Source organism: Notothenia rossii (genome assembly GCF_949606895.1).
Source record: "Notothenia rossii genome assembly, contig: scaffold_318, whole genome shotgun sequence".
NCBI classification, from domain to species: domain Eukaryota; kingdom Metazoa; phylum Chordata; class Actinopteri; order Perciformes; family Nototheniidae; genus Notothenia; species Notothenia rossii.
The window spans coordinates 1-10,000 of record NW_027639901.1 but is presented as its reverse complement, the minus strand read 5'-3'; the positions used below and the strand labels follow the sequence as shown (position 1 = coordinate 10,000).

Below are 10,000 nucleotides of genomic sequence, written 5' to 3'. Positions count from 1 at the left end.
TTATTTGAAGGATTAAAGTAACGGGGTATGACAGGAAAGTAAAATCTGGTATATTCATTTTGGTGTCACCTTATATATGTTCATGTGTGTTAAATTTGAAGGGACAAAGTATCTTTTCCTCTCCCAATATATTGAGGTGAATTCTGTGTGTTTAGAGAAGGATGGGAGCAGGAGATCTCCATATTTGGGAATAGTGCCAGACGCTGGAATGCTTCCCTCGTAAAAGAAGGGGGGTGCGTGGCACAATCTTGTAGCAGATGTGTATGTGTTTTCATTGAAGTAAATATAAATGCTACATGATTACTGGTCAACTATACCTCTGTTCTTATTCTTTCATGTGTGGGTACTAAATGGCTACAAACATTGTGGAGAAATTAGCTTAAACATCTTTTATTACTCTATATGAAATGGAAGCAGTTTTATGACAGGGACGAGAGAGCTGGAGGAGGGTAGCACATTCAGAAGAGGTTCAGCATGTCAATTGTCAGGGGAATCGACTTGTTTTCAATAGAGGTGTGTGGTTAGTTACTTTGTGTTAATAATAGCAGTATGTGTAAAGGAAGCTGGAAATATACAATGTGAAACCTTTTATTTGAAGTAAAGATGTGAACAATAGCTCAAACAAATGGAAGGGCTATAGGACTAATAAGGGTGTTCTCTGTATTAGGCCTGTGTGAAATTTGACTATTTGAAAAGCATCTCTACTACTGCTTAAAAGCATAGGTAATGTGTTCCTCGTTGTTATTGATATGAAAGTAATTAACATGTATTACGTATATTTAGCCAACTATAACAACTATATCTTAAAACATACTTTTAACTTGTGTGTGGTAACCTGAAGGGCCATAAACTGGGTGGGGGGGATGGACCCAGGGACAAAGGGCCATAAACGGGGTGGGGGGCTGGCTACAAGATGTGAGCGGGGTTTCTTCTGCTGTGTCGCACTGATTGGGTACGACAGGCCATGTCTGGGTCTCTGCCAATAAGATGACCTCGGGGGAAAAGCCCGCTCACACCCCCTCCTGTGTTTTTAGTATGAAACACTGTGTTTTCTCGGGGTTCACTCTCTTTTTCTTCAGGCTGACCAGGAGGGTGGGACAGAAGTAGAGCAGGAAGTACTTCCTTTGTCTTTGTGTTTGTATGTGTAATTTGGACTGTTACTGTATATCATTAAAGCAAGATTATTGTTTAACTTGTATTCTGGTGTTTCTTAATCCCTTCCTTTTCTACGAACTCACCCAGCTTAGCAAACGACACGCGGAGACGAGGTTGGTTCTCAACATCCTCCGAATCTCCAACAATGTGTCTGAGAGATGAATCTACTACCTTCACTTTCTTTGAAGGCTTAAACATTGAAGCTGTTTCAAAGGTTTCAAAAGTGTGATTTTATAAAAACAAATGATTCCCATGGAGCACAGAAATGGGTACATAAAGAGTATTGAAAAGGAAGTGTAACATGTGATTACGGCAATATATTGAGTATTATACATCAAATATATATCTAAAAAATACTTGCAAGTTATAATAAGTACATGTAACCTAACTAGGATACATCCCTACAGGAGATTTCATAATTTGAAACGTAATATGTTTAAGCAATAGCTCACGACAGGCCGTGGTATACGCTCAGTATATCACGGCTAAGAACCAATCAGATTGCTTGATTTGACTTGACCGTTTTATAATGGCCTTTCTTTAACATGTTAACATTCATTTTCCCATTTATATAATGTTTTCAAGCTCGTTGACATTTTCAGTCAAATAATATTTACACAAATGTTACCTTTCCTAGTCCTCTCTCACTCTTTGCTTTGAGGGTTGAATCAGGCTGGACACTTGAGTCCTTTATTGGAATTATTTTGTTTTCAGGGGCCGTCCTCACAATGGTGATTTGATTTAGTGTGGGTTCTGCCGTACAAAGCATTTGATGAGAGAACCGTTCACTGCAGAGCTGAGCACAGCACTAAAGAAAGAAAACACCCTCACAAACACAGGAGAGAGCACAATGCCCTGAAGATCAATCGGCTGAACACCAGTCTCTCTCTGTCTCTCTCTCTCTTTCATCTCCAGCTCTTAAACGGTCGAACACACTTGACGCCCACGCAGGCCGCAGCCAACGGTCACCTCTCCAACGGTTTGTCGGCGCGAAACAGAGCCAGTTCAGGAGTGGGAGGATGGACGGGAGACGAGAGCACCAGCAGGGCAAAAAGTACACACATCCTTTCCTCAAGTAGAAGAACAGATACTCGTGTTTAAAAAGTACTGACTAAACTTCTTTACTCAAGTAAAAGTAAAGAGGCTTTGAAATGTACTTCAGTAAAAAGTACCCATATCTAGCAGCTGTTTTAAAGAGTACCTGACCTCCCTTTATATTAATAGAACAATAATGTCATTGCTAGCTAATAAATGTTTCCATGGTGAACAACGGCAACATGACAACGTTTTCATTGGTCCCTCTTCTTTAGAGAAGACCAGGAAATGATGGATACACGGATCGTGTTCAAATCAATAGGCACGCAATGACTCTAAATAATAATGATCACGCCACCAAACACACATTCAGACAAAAGGAACCAGCCTGTTTGGAAAATGTGAGAAGTAGAAAGTACAGGTATTTGTGTTCAACATGTAAGAAGTAGAAAGTACAGGTATTTGAGTTCAAAATGTAAGAAGTAGAAAGTACAGGTATTTGTGTTCAACATGTAAGAAGTAGAAAGTACAGGTATTTGAGTTCAAAATGTAAGAAGTAGAAAGTACAGGTATTTGAGTTCAACATGTAAGAAGTAGAAAGTACAGGTATTTGTGTTCAACATGTAAGAAGTAGAAAGTACAGGTATTTGAGTTCAACATGTAAGAAGTAGAAAGTACAGGTATTTGGGTTCAACATGTGAGAAGTAGAAAGTACAGGTATTTGAGTTCAACATGTAAGAAGTAGAAAGTACAGGTATTTGTGTTCAACATGTAAGAAGTAGAAAGTACAGGTATTTGTGTTCAAAATGTAAGAAGTAGAAAGTACAGGTATTTGTGTTCAACATGTAAGAAGTAGAAAGTACAGGTATTTGAGTTCAACATGTAAGAAGTAGAAAGTACAGGTATTTGTGTTCAACATGTAAGAAGTAGAAAGTACAGGTATTTGTGTTCAAAATGTAAGAAGTAGAAAGTACAGGTATTTGTGTTCAACATGTAAGAAGTAGAAAGTACATGTATTTGTGTTAAAAATGTAAGAAGTAGAAAGTACAGGTATTTGGGTTCAACATGTAAGAAGTAGAAAGTACAGGTATTTGGGTTCAACATGTAAGAAGTAGAAAGTACAGGTATTTGGGTTCAACATGTAAGAAGTAGAAAGTACAGGTATTTGTGTTAAAAATGTAAGAAGTAGAAAGTACAGGTATTTGGGTTCAACATGTAAGAAGTAGAAAGTACAGGTATTTGGGTTCAACATGTAAGAAGTAGAAAGTACAGGTATTTGGGTTCAACATGTAAGAAGTAGAAAGTACAGGTATTTGTGTTCAACATGTAAGAAGTAGAAAGTACAAGTATTTGAGTTCAACATGTAAGAAGTAGAAAGTACAGGTATTTGAGTTCAACATGTGAGAAGTAGAAAGTACAGGTATTTGAGTTCAACATGTAAGAAGTAGAAAGTACAGGTATTTGAGTTCAACATGTAAGAAGTAGAAAGTTCAGGTATTTGAGTTCAAAATGTAAGAAGTCAAAGTTAAAAGTCATCAGACAAATAAGTAGTGGAGTAAAGTACTGATTCCAGAAAAATGTACTTAATGTAACAATGTTTTTCTACTTCCCATCTCTGGCAGGTGGTGCCTCTGTTTGGACTGGGGGAAACGGGGGAGGAAGAGGAAGGAGAGAGGAGGAGGATGAAGAGGAGGAAGAGGAGGATGAGGAAGAGGAGAGAGGGCAGACCTACCCACTGGAAGTTCTCTCCGCTCCTCCCTCTAATCTGGACTCTACCCTGAGGCACATTGTTAAACAGCTGGACATTCTCACACAGGTCAGGTTTTGAGCAAAGCAAAGCAAACCCCCAGAATCATCATAAAGATTGAGAAACGCCAGCAGGTTACTGTTAAAATACATGAATCCCAGTTTCAGATCACATTAATTTATCAAAAGGTCTGTTGCTTTTCTCTTAATGGGAAAGGTTGATGCAGGGTTAGGGTGATTAATCCCCTCTGTGAAACTTCCATGTTTCCATTTGAGGCCAAGTCAAATAAAGACGCCATGAAAAACAAACACGAAGTCACAGCAGTGGGTTTAATGGTTTACCTCCTCCCCTCCGCACCTTTGAGCAGGCAGCACTAGTAGATAAACAGACAAAGAAAGCTAATGATTCATCTTTCGGAAGCGGTTTGAGGCTGGACGATGTTTTTGACGAATGTATTTAATTTCACATTTCTTTCTTATTTTGTATTCGTTTTGGGGTTTTGGGCTGGTGCATAAGCAAACAATGCAAAGTATGTTGTTTACAAAGTGTGACAAATTTTTGGGCAACGAGTTTCACCGTTTATACTAGGGCTGCACGATATATCGTGTCGTGACGATAATCGCGACATTCGCGATATTCACATCGCAGGACGTGCGATTTTTTAATAAAAAAAAAAAAAATTAGGACTTGCGATATTAAGTAGGCAAATTAACTCAAACACGTCCATCCATCCATCTTCTCCCGCTTATCCGTGGTCGGGTCGCGGAGGTAGCAGTTCCAGCAGAGAGCCCCAAACTTTCTTTTCCCTGGCCACATCAACCAGCTCTGACTGGGGGATCCCAAGGCGCTCCCAGGCCAGCGAAGAGATATAGTCCCTCCACCTGGTTCTAGGTCTACCCCTTGGTCTCTTCCCAGCTGGACGTGCCTCAAACACGTCATGTTACAATTATTTTGCTGCTTGCTACAAAAGGAAAACTTGCGTGGCTCTCATGTCAGGGGTACTTGAGTGAGTGACAGCAAACCACCAATCACAATCAAATCTCAAAAGCAAACGGACCCGGAGATCAAAGGTAAAAACACTGAATAAAGTCGTTTCATGTGTTTCTCTAGTTCGGCGCTGCTAACCGAGCTAGCTCAGCTTGTTGCTCTGATAACTTAAGATCCAGACGTCCGTGACTAAAATCCTTCATCCGGTTAAATATAGTTAGAAAAATACCAATTGTATAGAATTAAAGTTCGAGAAAGGATGGTGTGCGAAATTCCTGTATGTTTCCATATCGCAATATGCAGTATATCGCAGGGGGAAAAAACTCGCAATATCAGTTTTTTCCAATATCGTGCAGCCCGAGTTTATACCAAAAAAAATGTGTACTATTCTAATATCTTTTCATTTGATGTGTTTATCAACTTGTATGATTAAAAAGTCCTCAGATCAGGATGTATACATTATGAGTTTGCTGTGTGTTTCCTCATAAATATCACCTCCAGAAAATACACGTCTACTAAATTATTACGTCTAAGTATCCTCTATTTGGGAGGCATAGGCAGACTTCAAGAGTTAAAAATGGGTGCATTTACAGTTCTTCCATTCAGCAAAAAAAAGTAACGTGATGAACTGAAACCCAATCTAGACATGAGTACTTTTTTTTTTTTTTTAAAAAGGTTCAACTTTTTGGTCGAATTTAATAATAAAAACAGGCTGGTGAACGTCTTTGTTCAGCATCAAGGCCAAAATGCTGCTCTTTTGAAAGAAACAAGAACTCGTCTGTCTCTCTGAGCTCTTATGTGATATTTCCAAAATGAGTGATTCCTAATTATTCTCCCACCTCCTCAAACACAAAGACGGTGTCGGTGCTGGAGGAGCGTCTCACGCTGACGGAGGACAAGCTGAAGGAGTGTCTCCTCAACCAGTCCCAGATCCTGAAGGACGTCCAATCAGGAGAGAGGAGCCAGGAGACGGACGGATCACCTGTCCATTTCACCTGAGGACGACCTCGCCCTGCCACACACACACTGCAACACACACACACACACACACACACACACACACACACACACACACTGCAACACACACACACACACACACACACACACACACACACACACACACACACACACACACACACGCAATGAGTTGAACTGCTTCACCCCAAGACTGCTGGACATGGGTGTGTGTTTGTGTCTGTCTGTCTGTCTGTGTGTCTAAATGTCGACCTTGGTGGTCTCTAAACTCAGGGGTCAGAGGGTTAATCAGGGTGTGTGTGTGTGTGTGTGTGTGTGTGTGTGTGTGTGTGTGTGTGTGTGTGTGTGTGTGTGTGTGTGTGTGTGTGTGTGTGTGTGTGTGTGTGTGTGTGTGTGTGTGTGTGTGTGTGTGTGTGTGTGTGTGTGTGTGTGTGTGTGTGTGTGTGTGTGTGTGTGTGTGTGTGTGTGTGTGTGTGTGTGTGTGTGTGTGTGTGTGTGTGTGTGTGTGTGTGTGTGACCAGGATATTCTCTTCATGTCTTTCTACACTTCTTAAGGATATCCAGCTGCACAGCCAAGCATAGTCTGGCCGGGACATTCCGTGTGTGTTTGTATGTTGGTGTGTTTGCGTATGTGTGTTCGTATGTGTGTGTGCATGTTTTTGGTTTTTGATATGGATGTTACGTCCAATCAGGACAGCTGCAGCTATGAAAACAGACGGTGCTTGTGTGCTCGATGACCTCTGTGTGTGTGAGAATGTGTGTGTGTGTGTGTGTGTGTGTGTGTGTGTGTGTGTGTGTGAGTGTGTGTGTTTACATGTGTATATGTGTGTATTAGCACATGTTTTAGCAGTTGATGGCTCCTTATTTTGGTAGTTTTATAATGTGCTGCATATTGCCTGAAATATAATTTATATGAATAAATAAAGAACTATATTGCACTAAAGTTTGTAGTAATGTCTTTATCTCGGTCAAGGCAAAGGCCTTACACACATTCCGTTTTTTATTTTGAATACATCACGAAGAAGGTATGTTTACTGTCTGTTCAATCTACAATCTGCCTCTTGAGCACAGTGGAATTTCACACGTCACGAGTCGAGTTTTCAGCCTAAATCTAATATTTCTAAATGACGATAGCATTATGTAAACATGTAAACAGTTAGTGTACTGCATATCTTATGAATTCTCTTTATTAAATCACGTTTTCTTTGGTCGTAACGTGACTTAGTGCCTCATAAATGGCAAAGAAAGCAACACTAACCCTACAATCTAATCATTTGGATCTCTGAACTCACATTTTACCCTTGATATTACACTTGTATCCCCCCTTACTTATGTTAAATATGTTCTTTATTCTTGCGTCCAGGAGAGAAGCTTTAAAATGAGACTAAATGGAGTCTCTGAAAAGATTCAAATGGGATACTTTAATTAAAAAAGGCGCGGGAGTGTTACAGACAGAATATTGTTCCGGCAGAAAACAGCTGTGATCTGGCTCTCCTGAGCAAGAAGAGAAGCGCGAATCCCCCGTTCGGTGCCTTTATATATCCTCGGCTGGCTCCTCCCCGCCAGCCGGTTCGCCTCGTCTCTAATGTCCGTTGTTGCATTTAAACAGAGGATTGGTACTTTTCACCTTCAACATATGCTTAACACGCCTTTTCTCCTCATATTCTCTTTCATCACTTTTCATGTAACACATTCTAAACGCTGTAATCAATACTCTAAAACAAACAGAAAATGCTTCACGGCTGGTTTGGTTTCCGGTCATTCCGGATATTGTCACATGCTACTCTCGTCTGTAAACAATAGTGTATTCAAATAAACTGTACTTTCATTTAATATTCAGCATGGTAGTATCTCGACATCTATAGTTGTAGTGTTAAATCAGTAGGTTTCGGTTTTCACCACACCACGTCATTTCGCTACTCAATTCACCTCTTTAGAAAATCGTATATTAGCCACATGCTAAATGCTAACCATAGATGAAGGATTTTCAGAATAAAAGCTTAACTGCTTGTGCACAAGAATTTCTGGTTTTTCAGTATAAAAGAGCATTTAACTTGACAGTATCTGTAAACTACATTATACCATCAAAACATTGATTTTAAATTTCTAACACTTATCATCTGTCCCTCTGTGCAGTGCTTCCTCACAGCCCTGTACCTCTCATGTGTTATTTGGTAAATGTAGTTCCTGTGACACGTGTCAAAGAGCCTCTCGTCTCCACCGCTGACTGTGAAATGTTTTGGCTTCTGTCACCCGGCGTGGAGACTGGAGCTGTTGATGTTTCTCCAGCGGTGGAGATGTGGTGAGCGATGCGGTCCGGTCGGGAGGAAGCAGTAAAACAGCCACACAAAGAGGGAGCTCTCCGCTGGCTGCTGTCTGCTCTCCACACCACATCCTACACTTCCTCTCTGGCTTCACTGGTTCCTCCGCCTGCATCCTTTTCTATCTCCTAGTGACATAAAGTACTGTGGCCTCCTCCAGTTCACCCTCTACTAAGAGAAGATTAGAGAAAGGTTTCAAGACACAAGATGCATTCATGGAGTACAAAAACAGAACCAGTGTCACACGAAATATCACCGTCATCCTCCTGTTTCTATGTCTGTTTAGTTCATCATCACAGTCCTTTTTATCAACGAGCACACACACATATTACTTCCTTTACTTGAGAGATCCTTACTTTGATTCTTCCAGTAGAAGATCCAACACTAGATGAGAAGCTAATCTCATGTTTCTACTAGTTTCTTATGTGGTTGTGCTCTTCTTTTCTCAATATCTTCATTGAATTATGTGTCTGAATATGCATCAAACTTACATTATCAGAAAGGTAGGAATAGGACTTACAAAAGGCAGGTAATGGTACGTATATTTTGGTAAATGAGAAATCCTTTATTGGTCCCTCAGCAGGGACATTTATGGGCCATTTCCACTGCAGCGCAGTAATATCTGAAATGTGGACCCACGGCCCTATCAGAAAGTTGCTATCAGAAACAATGCCCGACTGTTTTGGACGTAATATGGTCGGTGTTTACATTAGCATCGCTAACACTCAGAGCTAACCTGTACTGGAGAGCATGTGTGTGAAGAAGCAGGAAGTAAAAAGGAACTCACCTTGTGGTATAACCGGCAAGAGAGAAAGCCTTTGAGCTCCATACTGTTTCAGAAATAATCCTTGATAATCCATGATATGGCGTTTCATCACGGCAGCATTTAGTTTAGACAGTAGCTGCCGGGTCCCGCATGAGCTCAGACCCCTCCTTTTTTTAATACTTTTCTTTTCTTTTCAAAGCTTTATACCCCAAAGTCAGCCCTTCTGAAACAGGCAGTGAAATAGAGGGATATGAGGCATGGCTAGAATGGGTGATCTGTTTGGTATTTGGAGCAAAACACTTCATAGACATGTTTTTTTATTTGTATATATCTGAGACCTATGCTATTGCCTAAAAATAGCATGATAGGTGACCTTTAAGTTTCCAGGACTCATTTTGTACTGTAATTCATCATTTTAGTGTTCAATGTCACAAAAATTACTTAAAAGCATTATTTCCCTGAATTACGATGTAATCAATGACATTGGAATTTAATATCACCAACCACTCTTTGCAGTTTTCGGGTGCATTTTCCCAAATATATGTGTGCTAGGATGCGTAACACAGGTCAAACATAATCTCCCTTTTTCTCACCGTAGTTCAGGTCCAGATGCATATCATAAAATACTGTATGTGTTAGACATTAACATCCTGTGCACGTGTTAGGAAAAACCAGGATTTAATTTGACCAGATCAGCAGTAAGAACTTTAACTACCAATCATGTAAAAAAGAGAAAACCTGTTTTTGTTTTACGAGCGAGGCAACGGAAGCCGGCTGATAAACCCTTTTGGCAAACAGGAGGCGTTTTCCAGTCGTGGAAAAGTCAAACAGTGATATAAAAAAAACAAATAGAGGGGCTATTAGTTGGACAGTGTGCAGGTTTCACTGTTTACCTGTCCCTACTGCACCTATTTGAACAGGTGTGTGTGTGTGTGTGTGTGTGTGTGTGTGTGTGTGTGTGTGTGTGTGTGTGTGTGTGTGTGTGTGTGTGTGTGTGTGTGTGTGTGTGTGTGT

General features: G+C 40.4%; 1 long non-coding RNA gene across 1 annotated transcript; it reads left to right on the top strand.

Moving 5' to 3' along the window:
* The first annotated feature begins 1,920 nt into the window (after positions 1–1,920).
* On the top strand, positions 1,921–6,692 carry LOC307027280. The gene is made up of 3 exons (XR_013804584.1): positions 1,921–2,209; positions 3,813–4,006; positions 5,780–6,692. It is a non-coding gene; the product is annotated as an uncharacterized lncRNA (long non-coding RNA).
* Positions 6,693–10,000: the final 3,308 nt, after the last annotated feature.